Source organism: Seriola lalandi, unplaced genomic scaffold (genome assembly GCF_002814215.2).
Source record: "Seriola lalandi dorsalis isolate HSWRI2012SDOR001 ecotype SW California unplaced genomic scaffold, Sedor1 jcf7180002053538, whole genome shotgun sequence".
Classification (NCBI taxonomy): Eukaryota; Metazoa; Chordata; class Actinopteri; order Carangiformes; family Carangidae; genus Seriola; species Seriola lalandi.
In genome coordinates this window covers 363,939-376,041 of record NW_019524091.1, presented here as the reverse complement: position 1 = coordinate 376,041, position 12,103 = coordinate 363,939, and the positions used below count along the sequence as shown (strand labels likewise).

The following is a 12,103-nucleotide window of genomic DNA, read 5'->3' as shown; positions in this document are numbered from 1 at the left end:
TGATTTTAAGCAGGGTAACGGTTTGTTTCGTTTGCATCATATCCCCTTTGCAGTCAAAATAGAGCTTTTTTTTTTTTTTTTTTATGCAGCTTTAACCCACATTTTTAGCATACACCTTTTCAATCTTGGTTGTTTTTAACTGTATATTTTAACCAGATGAAGGATTTTAGCTTTCAGGCATCTGGATCTGAAGTTATCAGAGAAACAAACTTAGCAAATGTTATCACCACCTCGGCTCGGAGCCCCTCAGAGACATCCTGTGTCTTCCTCCTCTCATAATCCTAGCTACTTCACCATCACCAAACTCAGTGTTTTGTTATTGTATTGATTAAGAGACTCCTAGTGGTAGAAAAATGACATACTGTGTGTTTAAAATCATTGGTCCACACATAGCTTTACATTAGTTTTATTAGTTTAATTTAGACTTTTTTTTTCTGTAACTGGATAAAAACTAGCTGGCAGTTGTTCCATCCTCCTTAAATTGTAGCCTAAGTAGTTTGCAAAATCTGCTCCCACAAACCTCATTTCATTTTTAAGCACCAGCAGGTATCAAACTTTCTGAGAATTGAACAGTCCAACCCTGAAGGCATCCCTTTGCTCAGTGTCTTCTTTCCATTTCTAGATTCCCACTTTACAAGCTTAAATGTCTACTTAATATGCTTTAATGCCTGCTCTTTAGAGCCAGGGAGCACTTCATCACTTTTATACACCTTTATATAACACACTGTTAACTAGCAATGCCTTATGGAACAGCTTGTCTTGCAGCTGGAAGGCGCCTCCATGGCATGATGGAGGTACCTGTTCACCATTCACAATGAGACAGTAAAATGGGAATAGAGGCCTCTGCATACTGCTGCTGTCTATATCAGTCAACGATGAATATTCATGAATCACAGTGTCATGACATGCTCTGTAATTGGCAGCAACATTAGCAATGACACTGCTGGTATCAAGTTCCTGCATATTCATGTGGTGGGGCAATATTTCCTCGTGGTGCTGTTTTTTTTCTCTCCTCTTGAAAGTGAAAATGTATTCTGAAGCTGCAGGTGTCCTTGGTGCCACAATCAATTGCTGGCTGGATTGTGCCTCAGTGAAAATCAGACAAACCATTAGTTTCTTTGTCAATCTCTTTGATTAATAACATATCTGAATTATAAAAGGCTGAGAGGACTCTAAATAGTGTAAAGTGAATCTCTTTGTAATCGTTATGAATGTGGACCGTAAGGACTCATCCACACCCTGTCATTGCCACTGGCTAGTGGGCTTTTAAAAGATCACTAGTAAAATGTATTGATTACTTTAAAAAGTAACAGGTTTGTATTATTTAGTTATTATTTAGTTAGTCAGGAATGTGCTCGTGCTCTCTAATGATATATCATACAGTTTGTCTCTTTTCGAAGTTGTTTGAGGTGTGAGTAGATTGTGCAGCCATCACAGACACAAGTCTGTTCTCTGATAGTAGGCACACTGTGGCAGATTTCTTTTTGTAGTGGAATTTTCTGCAACTCCATTTCGGCCCCACTAAAGTGTCCTAGAATGGATAATGAGGGAATTGGATGAAGCTTTGCCTAAGCTGCAAAGCTTTCTCCTCAAAGCGGCTGGATGGGGGGATTTTTTTCTCCTCATGGCTCCAGTTTAGTGCAGTGCACCATTTGAGCTGTGGTGTAAAGAGGTAGACCTGGTTCTAAACCAGTGGAAGAGGCAGAACTGAGATGGTCACATTGTGTTTGACAACGTGAAGTTCATAAGCACAGCGTTAGTCATGTTTCCATTAAAAGTAAGTCCTTCATTCAAAATACTACATAAGGAAAAGTACAAACGTATCAGCACAATGTATTTGAATAATTAAAGTGCTTTTTCTGCAGTAAAATACCTTAAGTTTGTACTTAAATACAGTACGTGAGTAGATATACTTAGTTCCCAAAGTTTGCAGGCCGTTATAAAGGGAATGTGGTGGTGGAAAGTAACTAAGAAAAACTACAATGCAAACATTCTGAATGCAACTGAATTGCCACACAATGCAGTTTGTTTCAGCGATGGACACTGCAATCCTTGCTGTTCTTTTTCCTCTTTTTTCCTGTTGATCACCAGCTGAGCAGTATCTGCACATTACAGTAGGAGGCATGGCATTCTACAAGGAGGTAATAGAAACTGCTGTCACAGCTAGAGGAGGCTTTTTTTATAGCCAAATTCAACTGGCAAAATACAGGAGAAATCATGTGAGATTCTCTATGTTGCAGACAAGTCATCAGTGACCTGCTATGTTGTTAAAGTATTGATATAATTAGGAGTCCTCAGATTGTGTGTGTTAAATAAATATTTAGAAAGCAGGGTAGTATTTTTCATATTAATCAGATTTAATCCTACCTAATCAGCATTGAAAATTAGACTAAGCCTATTGATATAGATTATATTTGTAACTTAGTTTCATTATATGGATCCTTAACCATGAATGGGACAAAATAATAAGGAACAACTTAGGAAGTAATTTTAGTTACGCTACATCCTGTTCACTATTGCCTCTTCTTTCTTTGAGAAGGTAGATTGTATGGTGCCTCCGTAATGTGCACATGACAAACAGCCGCACTGAATTTGATAATGGGTGTCATTTGTCTTTTTCTGCTTTGCTTATTTTAGATAATCCTGTGCCATCATCTTCTTTACTAACTACAAGTCTTGCAATTAGTCAACTCTGCTTGTTAACATGTCTCGATACCGTTCGTCTGTGTGCCACATGCAGATTTCGTGATTAATCTAGAAAGACAATATTTTGAAATGTTATTGGGTGTGGAATATAAACAAGCATGTGATATATTGTTTTTATTGCTTGATGGTGTCTGACAGCTTTGTCACAGAAAATGCATGGCTTCTTTTTTCCTAAATCCATCATGAGGAATATAAAGACATATGCATAATAATGAAACACATTTATTAATATGTACTGTCCCCTGGAGTCATATGACAATGAAATGGATGACTGGTTTTCTTTTGCATGGATGCTATAGGTCTGTGTATCGCATGTGCAGAGGCAGCTGAACAGGTAACAACGGTCTACATGGATGAGTTCCCACCCAGACAAGCTCAGGCAGTGGCCTTATGGAGCTCTCAGGAGTTTGATGGGTTCATTGTTGGAGGAGGAGCCACTGAGTCGGGTCATACTTCGATGCACTCACAGGCGGCAAGTTGCTTTTGTCCACTGGTTAAAGCAAAAAAAGCTGAAGTTCAGTGCTCCTAATGGTATTTAGTACAACCACGTATTTTTACTAAGAAAGACTCTTTTTGAATTAAACTGCAGACTTTGCCATCTTATTTAGAGATTGTGAATGGACAGTAGCAACTGTCTTATCAGCCCCTTTATAGATACATTTGGTGATATACTATTTTTTTCTTTCTATAAAACCAATGAAAATCCCAAAACCATTCTTGTCCAAAAACTCATAAGACCACATAAATGAACCACACACAGTGGGTAACAAGTTCCTTCATTATGATAAACATGGGCACTGTAGTATATTTTGAGTCAACTCCACAAGTATGTTAATCCGTCACTGAAAATAGTCCCCAACAAATGCAGTGTGATGTTTATTGAAACTAGAGTTGTTTAAAGAAACTAGCATTTTTAAATGAAGCTGTATACTCGTGACCTGACTTGCATCTTCAGTAGGAATGAATTGTCTTGGCCTCAGTGGACTGTGAAAGACATGGTAGGTGACATGGTTCAATAAGAAAAATAGAGAATAAGGTTGGCTTTATTCTTTAAGCCACTACTTCGATTGTTTTTAAATTAAGTATGACTAAAATAATTGTTTTCTATGTAAATTGAATGTATCAAGGTTTCATGAGCAAACAAACTGATAAATTACAATTTTTCTTCCAACACCAGCGCCATCGTTTTTTTGTGAACAGTTCTTTGAGAGGATTTTTCATGGCCGACTCTTGTTCAGTCCTTGCTTGCAACAACAAATATGCATTCTCCATCCTGATGTTGCATAACCTCCTTGCCATTGTGATGGAGCTGCTTCCAAGCTCTCTCTCTCTGGGGCTTCATCTGTAAGTCTAGAGCAGCAGAATGTTTGAACTGGGAGGATTTCTCTCCTTAACAAGTCCATGGGCTTTAGTCCAATCACCAAAACAAAAAAAAATAACTGATAGCTCTTTTATTCTCCTCCAATGAGGGAGAGCATCCTCTTGTGGTTACCATTACATACCAAATCAATTATCTATGCTGCTGGTTGGAGGCTTCTTAAATGTGTTTTGCCCCTTTATTTACTCGAGTTGTCTAATGGTGGTGTAGAGGGGGTTTTCAAACCCTTTCTTCTAATCCTCAGTTATTCTTCCTTTCTTCTTTTCAAAACTGGGATTTACAGACCATCTGGGACAGCAAAGAAGCTTCTAATAGGCAAAGTAAAGAGCAATTTCAGTGTTAAAAAAGCTATGAAAGTCATATCATTCCTCTCAAATACATGTATTAAATATGTGATGAAGAAAACTGATGTTTTCTAGATCTTTTTTTTTTTTTTGGTTTAGTTTCTTTAAGTGTGTTTTCTAAACATGCAGTTCCTTTTTGATACTCATGCTGTCATACTGGTGGAAATGATTGTTGTTTTTAACCAATGGAATATGTATGGCCTCACAATATTGTTCTGGTCATGAATATTACAGTGGAAGGTTGTGCATATGTGAATAGTATCTTGATCCATTCTAAAGATTTGGGACAATAAGTATCCAAATGTTGATGTGTTTCCTTGGTTCCCATTGTCAGATCTCAAAACTGCCCCCGTGCAGGGAGACAATTTCTCATCAGGCACCAGCAGCCGCAGCACCAAGCTCATTCACGGAGGAGTCCGATATCTACAGAAAGCCATCATGAAATTGGATTACAAACAGGTAAATGCTTCATTTTTTCTCCGCAGCTGACACTTATCCGCAGAATTCCTGGTCCCTCTGGTCATATTGCTTTATTTACCCTCCCATGTTCATTTTTCATTCGTGGGAAGCAGTGACATGTTTGCCTTGAATGACTGCCTGCCTGGAATTTTCCAAAGTTGTTTTAAAGAAATCTTACAACTTAGCAGACCTCTGTTGTTATCATATTGTGAATTAATTCATGAAATTATCGCTCAGTAATAGGTAGAATGACGCCTACGTGTCCTCCTTTGTCTGTGTATTGTTTAAGACGAGTCACCAAGGTTCAAACTGAAATGTCACCATCTTCTGTTACATTTCACAGTATTTGAGAAATCTCATTATTCTCAGCTTGTGTTTTCTTTAGGAGCCTTATTTTGCTATCTGTATGAACATACGAGGGTCCTGGAGGTGAGCAGCAGAGGAGACCAATTAGTGTGATTGCAGGAATCGCAACTGCCTAGTCAGCAGCTCGACAGTAAAATGTAGGCTGTACTACATGTCTTGGATGAAACACAGGGCAAATTAAAGCAACAGTGTTTGGGGCTGGGAACTTCATACTTCTACTCACAATAATATTTACCCCCAAAACCTATATAATCTCATTTGGGTGTCAAAATCAACTAATGACTATCAAAACAGCGGGAAATTAAATTTTGGTTCTTTATTAGTGAAATGAAATGTCCTGATGCCAGCAGGACAAGGTAAACTGTAATAGGTCACTGCTGTCATTCAAATATGCGCACAGATTATTTTTAATTTATTACTTTAACTATGGAGATAAAGGCTGAATTAAAATGACCTGAATTGAGCTGAAACAATTAGTCGATTTAAATAATTTTTTAAAGCAAAAATGCAAAAATTCACTTGTACCTACTTCCAATGTGTGAATTATTGGTGGTTTTCTTATGCTTATATGATAATAAACTGAATGTTTGGATTTTGTAATATTGGTTGGACCAAAAAAAAAAAAAAAAGTAGATGTCACCTAGGACTTTCATGGTTTTCTGAGATTTTATGGATCAATAATGAAAATAAATGTTATTTCAGCCCAAATTAAAATATATTTTGATCCTGACAAATGATGCATTGAACACTCCTCCAGTGCAAGATAGTGAAAGGAGCCCATGTCTAGTCTAGTTTGTTGTACAAGTGAAACCTATGTTTTCCCCTCATTTTACCTTTTTCCTGATCATTTTTCACCTCATATACCAGAGAAAGCAGTAAACCTTTCCCTTGATAAAGCCATGGAGTTGGGAAGATGGAGAAGTTCAGCCGAATGGTAGTAAACTTTACAATCACCTTTAGGCTGAGAGGCCCATTGAAGTGTAAGGTAAAGGAAGAGTGGTCCATGGCATCTCTGCACCATCTCGCCTTTGCTCTCTCAGACATGGTTGAACTCAGGGGCCTTGATTTGATTGGTGCAGCCTTGAATCATAAGCTTTAATTGCACCTGACATTTAAAGCTTCTCTCTGGTATTTAAAGCAGTGTACAGGTGTGGCTCATTACTGAGAGGGGGATAGGAGATTTTCTGATTTCTCTCTCATTGCGGAGCTGTGGCGGCGTCTTAAGTCATCATGCTGCCTGTCACTGTCCCAGAACCCCTCCCTCACTCGCACAAAGCCATATCTGACCCAACTATCATCAGTCAAAGTAGAGTTCAAGCCTATCATAAAATGATGGGCACTTTTTTTAGTGCTACAAACTCTGCCATGGAGAAGGAAGCTGCAGACAGTATCACAGGGAATAAAAGAGCGTGACTGTGGTAGCATGTGATCCACGGAACATATTACCAGCCCTTCAGATGTTGAATTTTTCGTGGTATTGCAAAGTAGTGATTCATGCAATCTGCCATGCTGATGAAAGACAAACTGGTGAGAGCTGTTGTTTTATTATGATGCTCAAAGCTTCAAACCATGAAATCCTTTCTTGAACAGTATATGGTGTTCTGTGCACATTTATAATGCAGCATGAAAGTATACAGTATGAATCACTTTGTGCAGTGTTAAAAATTATAGCACTTATCACAGCAGGAGATGCTGGTAGCAGCAATCTGACTGCAAATTGTAGAAATCTAAATCTGTCCTATTATCTGTGCCGTGTGATTGCAAAACTTGTTTTCTCTTGTCTTTGGTGAACTAGAAGTGTGAAGCATACATGTGCAGTGATTTAACTCTAAGAACTACAGATATATTGACCACAGTAAAATGTAACACATCTGTGGAGCTGAATTACGCACTTGAAGGCCTGTGTGTTGCCATTAACACGTATAACCCAAACAGACCATAAACACGTAAATTTAAATGAATGAGGTGTTATTAAATTGAGAATAGCGCAGAACAGATGTCTACATCACAGTGTGTTTGGCACCAAAAAGAAAAAGTATAATTAAATACAGGTTTTTAATTGTTATTTGTCCGTTTCTTTCTGAGTAAAGTATCTTGTGTCTCACACAGCCATGTAATTGCTGTCTATGTGAGCGTAAGTAAATTAGAAACAACATTTTTTTTTTTTTTTTTAAACAGACAACAGCCAGTGGGCATCGCGTTCCAACCGGTCCCAGGATCTATTTATCTCGGGGCTATATGTGCCTCGTGTTGGCATCAGAAAAACAAAGCATATGTTGATTGTTAGCCAGGGTGTACATAGCATGTCCTGTTCACTCAAGGTCTCCCTTGTAGCTGCAAACTCCCAACTTTGTTTCTCTAGGCTATCTGTCAGCCTTCATTTAGCATTTGAGGTTTCGTGGATTCCCATGTACTGCAAAAAGGCAACATACTTCTGAGGGAATACGGCCACTATCTGAGCAGTGATCTGTCAACCTTATTCATTTAGCAGAAGTAAGTAGGAGAGGGGGGTATTTTTCATGAGCTATTTATATTTTTTCAGTTTTATACCAGCAGATTTTTAAAATAAAAATCTTTTTTACTCCTAGAAAACAGCAAGATCTGAGAAAAATAAATAAAAAGCTATGGGTGGAATTTTATAGTATTAATAAAATGATGAATCCTATTATAATTAGTGTAGAAAGAACAAAGGGATAAAAAAAATCTAAAAACATTGTACCACTTACACGTATTTAATATTTCCTCAAGCTGTCTTTTCCACCCTTTTTCCCATACGCAACTGGGTACATTATGGCAGTGACATTTTCTGTCCTGACCTTCTTTACCGGGGATCGGGCTTTGACTGCTCGGGTTCATCTCCTCAGGATTTTTCAAGCCATCATGGTCAGATAGTTTCAACATGTAGACATCCTTTAGCCTTAGAAAACGTAGTCTTTACAAACATATAATTTAGTGAGAAATGACAAACAGATTGTCAGACTCCATACACATAAATCACACAGACAAATGCTCTCATAAAGGGACCTGATACACTCATCCTGTAGTCTTATATATGTTATAAATGCTAAGCTTAATCAGTTTCAAAATTCTACACTGTATTTAAACTTTTATACTTTTAAGGCAGTATTGCCTCTTGTTGTGTCTTTATATATCATTCAACTGTGCCCTTCGTCTTTTTGCTAGAGGAGTAATTGACAAAAGCATCTGGGATAATAACTCCATCTCCCGCTGTACCTGTAACAATTTAATTGGACAAGTCAGCCCAGCCAAGCATCTCTGGCTCTATGACTGGGAGACATGAAATTCATTGTCATTATTGTCCCTGTCATTTTGCAGCATTTTGTCCAGCCGCAGAGTTCCTCTCACTCCACTGAGTTTTGTACCTCCAGGAGGCTGGAAAGAGTGGTGGTGTGAGCTGAGCGGAGGTAGGGGCTGGATGGGAGGGAAGGGAGGAGAGGGGAGGAGGAGGAGGAGGAGGAGGAGGATGGAGGGGGGGCTCCTGTTCCTCCAGGGAGCTTTGATGCTCATTTAGCTCTGGTCTGTCATTCGGCCATTTTGGCTTTTAATTGCTGATGATAATTATCATCATCATTATTGTTACCTTCATCAGTGTGTCAGGTTATTATAGCCGTGCTATGCTGTTCATTCATAAATCCTGGTACCCGCGATCTGACTAATCCTTGAATTCCTGACATTTAATGTAGTATTAATGCTCCTGTTCTTTGCCCAGTGCCAATCTGTGACAGGCTCACAACAGAGAGCTGTGAATCACAGGGTCAGAGGTCATTAGGAGGCTCAGCAATCACTGAGGATCAGACACTGCCTACTAGTGCAGAGCCCCTCTCAAGCCTGAGCTGCTTGTGCCTGTGTGCCTGTGTGCCTGTGTGCGTGTGTGCGTGTGTGTGTATGCATGTGCACACACACCACCGGTGGCATAACTTTGCTAACCATATACTATAATGGTCACATTCACCCTACAGAGATGAAGAAGTGGATTCCATGGTCTTCCTAATACATCATGGCAGGGTGCATACTCTTGTATGTGATTCATTCTAAAATGTGGCCTTTAAATCTGTTGTTTTCTTGTTTTTTTTTGTTTTTTTACTTTTTGCTTTCAATTTATTTATTTATTTCCCGTACTGGGGGAATGGCTTGGAGCATGTCGTAGCATTAAGCAGAGCCCACCAGCTAGCTAGCCTCAAGTCGCTCAAACGTAAAATAAATCAGGGCACAAAGGACCCCGCTCATTCCTGCAAAGTAGCAACATTTTCCCTGGCCAACAATGAGGACTTGAACTTCCCTGGCAATAACAAATAGAAAGAAAGTCACCCGAGACACCAACATTAAAAGTGATTAATCATCTCTATTCTCTCTTTACTTTTGAACCAAGGGATTGTCCAGCAATAAATCTTCAAAGATGTACATAAGAATCACTTCCTAATGAAACCAGGCTTTGTTCATTTGTCACCTTTTAGACCCTTTCATTTAAATTACAAAACTTGTGACCTTGTGACTCTGAATATAGATCTCTGGTATTTTAGAGCTGAAGAGGGATTAATCCATAAATCTTGATACTAGATTTCTCTGTTCATTAAGAGGATTCTGCGGAGGGATCTTCAGCTGGAAAAGCAGATCAGCTGCTGTCAAGAGCGATTTACTGTCATATTGACAGACTGAAGAATGTGATTATCAGGAGAGGAAGTGATTGTTTTCAGTGATCACTTTTTGTGGTTTTCTTTTTAAGATGTAGACTCTCACAGTTTTATTTTTTTATGCACATTTAACTTTGTTAAAAAAAAAAAAGAGTTATGAGAACATGTAGGTGAAAGCCCATACAAAAAAAAAAAATATGGAAAAATATTTTAATATCATCCTCCAAAGGCAGTAATAACACACAATCACATGTTTCACATAAGGGCAAAAAACAGCACTCACTGTCAAACAACAGGTTCCACAGCTCCTACCTCTGCACTCCTGGTATATTTAAGGCTTTGATATGTCTACTCCTTATCCCCACATTCCCTGCCTTTTCCCGAGGACCAGTTCTCCTTCCCAGTGCAGGAGAGGGGAGGGGCGAGGTGGTCGGGGGGGCCCACACACAGGCCAAAGGGCCACTGTGGCTTTAAGTGTGCTCCTTGTGTGGCCGGAGCAGCCATCGCGCTGATGCAAAGTGACAGGGACAGATGTGACATATCGGTTCCGACACACTTCCATACCACCAGTCACAGGCTCGGGGTGACTCACATCCCCCTGCTCTGGTCCTGTCCCCCCGCTGCAGGACAACACAACGATGCTCGAATGAACCTCGCCATCGCCCTCACTGCTGCCAGGTATGGGGCTGCCATAGCCAATTACACTGAAGTGGTGCACCTACTGAAGAGGGCAGACCCTCAGACGGGGAAGGAGAGGGTCTGCGGAGCACTCTGCAGGGATGTGATCACAGGTAAATCCAACAAAAGCCGCTTCCTTCCTTCCTGCCTCTCTCTATTCCCACTCTCTCTAGCCCTCACAACAGGGGCCCTCCCAGCACCTCTTACTCAGTGCTAGTTTGCACATAGTCATTGCACATCTAATGCAGGGGCTTTTAATATTTTATAAGCATTTTATGGTGTAGAGGGCTGCTTCAGATCTTGTAGGGAGGAACATAAGATGGAATTAGCGTGCTCCAAATGGCCTTACTTACCTTTTAAATGTCATGCATAGGACCGGCTTTGGAAGAATAAAGCAGTTAAGGGTAAAAGATGGTATTCTGAAACATTTCATGAATAACCAAGATTTGAGGATCTCAACACATGACCACCCCCTGATGTTTTAAAAGATGGAAGTGTGCTCTTGGAGGAGATGTCTCACTTTAATAATGTGAGAGGAGGGCCTCACATAGGGAGGGCTTAGACTGAAAGGATAATAGAAACAGTTTTGACATCACTTTTTTTTTCTTTGTCTTTTTTTTTTTATATTTTTTTTTCTTCCGTGCAAAAACATGAATTTCAGGCTCATGGACCCTGTGATTCCATTGCTCCTCTTCCTCCCTCGTATCAGTGGCAGCATCACACGTCAAATTAGAAAGGGTAGTCCGTCATTCACCTTGTTGTCAAAACAAATCATTTGCTATCCTCCCGGTATCTTTTGATATGCGTCCCATTATATACTGTAGCTCGTCAACATCAAGCCTCACATTAACAAACATTTCCCTTCCACAGTTTCAAAAGGCTCCCTCAGTCACTGCCACTGAGCTACTCTGTGACACAAAGAAGCAAGAGGGAAATTAGGTATGTCTGTTTCCTATTAATTACAATCCTGGGAAGTCTCCCATGGACACACTCGAGCCACTCTATTACGGAGAGAGGGGGGCGTTCGCTGATAAATTAATAATCCGGCTTGTCACCAGCCACAGATGAATAGCCCCTGGTGATTGATGCTGTTTTCTTTCATAGGGCAGGAATTTGATGTCAGAGCCAAATGTGTTATCAATGCCACGGGACCTTTTACGGACGCGCTGCGGAAAATGGATGATCAGAAGAACCCCGACATCTGTCAGCCCAGTGCTGGGGTGCACATCGTCATCCCGGGCTATTACAGGTAACTAACGGTGGGCCCCTACGTCTCTGTCACTGTATCACCTGCTCCTTAGCGCTGCCGTCTCATCAGTTCATTAGCCAGCACCAGCAGAGACTCCTCAGCCTCTGGCCACAAAAGCCAGACTCTGTCTGGCAGCTCTGTTGGTTTGTTTGGCTCAGATCAGGTAGAAATTTAACCACAGCTGAGGAGTGTCATGAAGTCATTTTGTTAAGTGGAAGGGAAGATTTACATCTTCCGGCCTGATCAAACATCATTTCATCTTGTGGAGGTT

General features: G+C 40.1%; 1 pseudogene; it reads left to right on the top strand.

Annotated features, from left to right (window-relative positions):
* Positions 1 to 3,055: 3,055 nt before the first annotated feature.
* Positions 3,056 to 11,836, top strand: LOC147819428 (glycerol-3-phosphate dehydrogenase, mitochondrial-like; annotated as a pseudogene).
* The last annotated feature ends 267 nt before the right edge of the window (positions 11,837 to 12,103 follow it).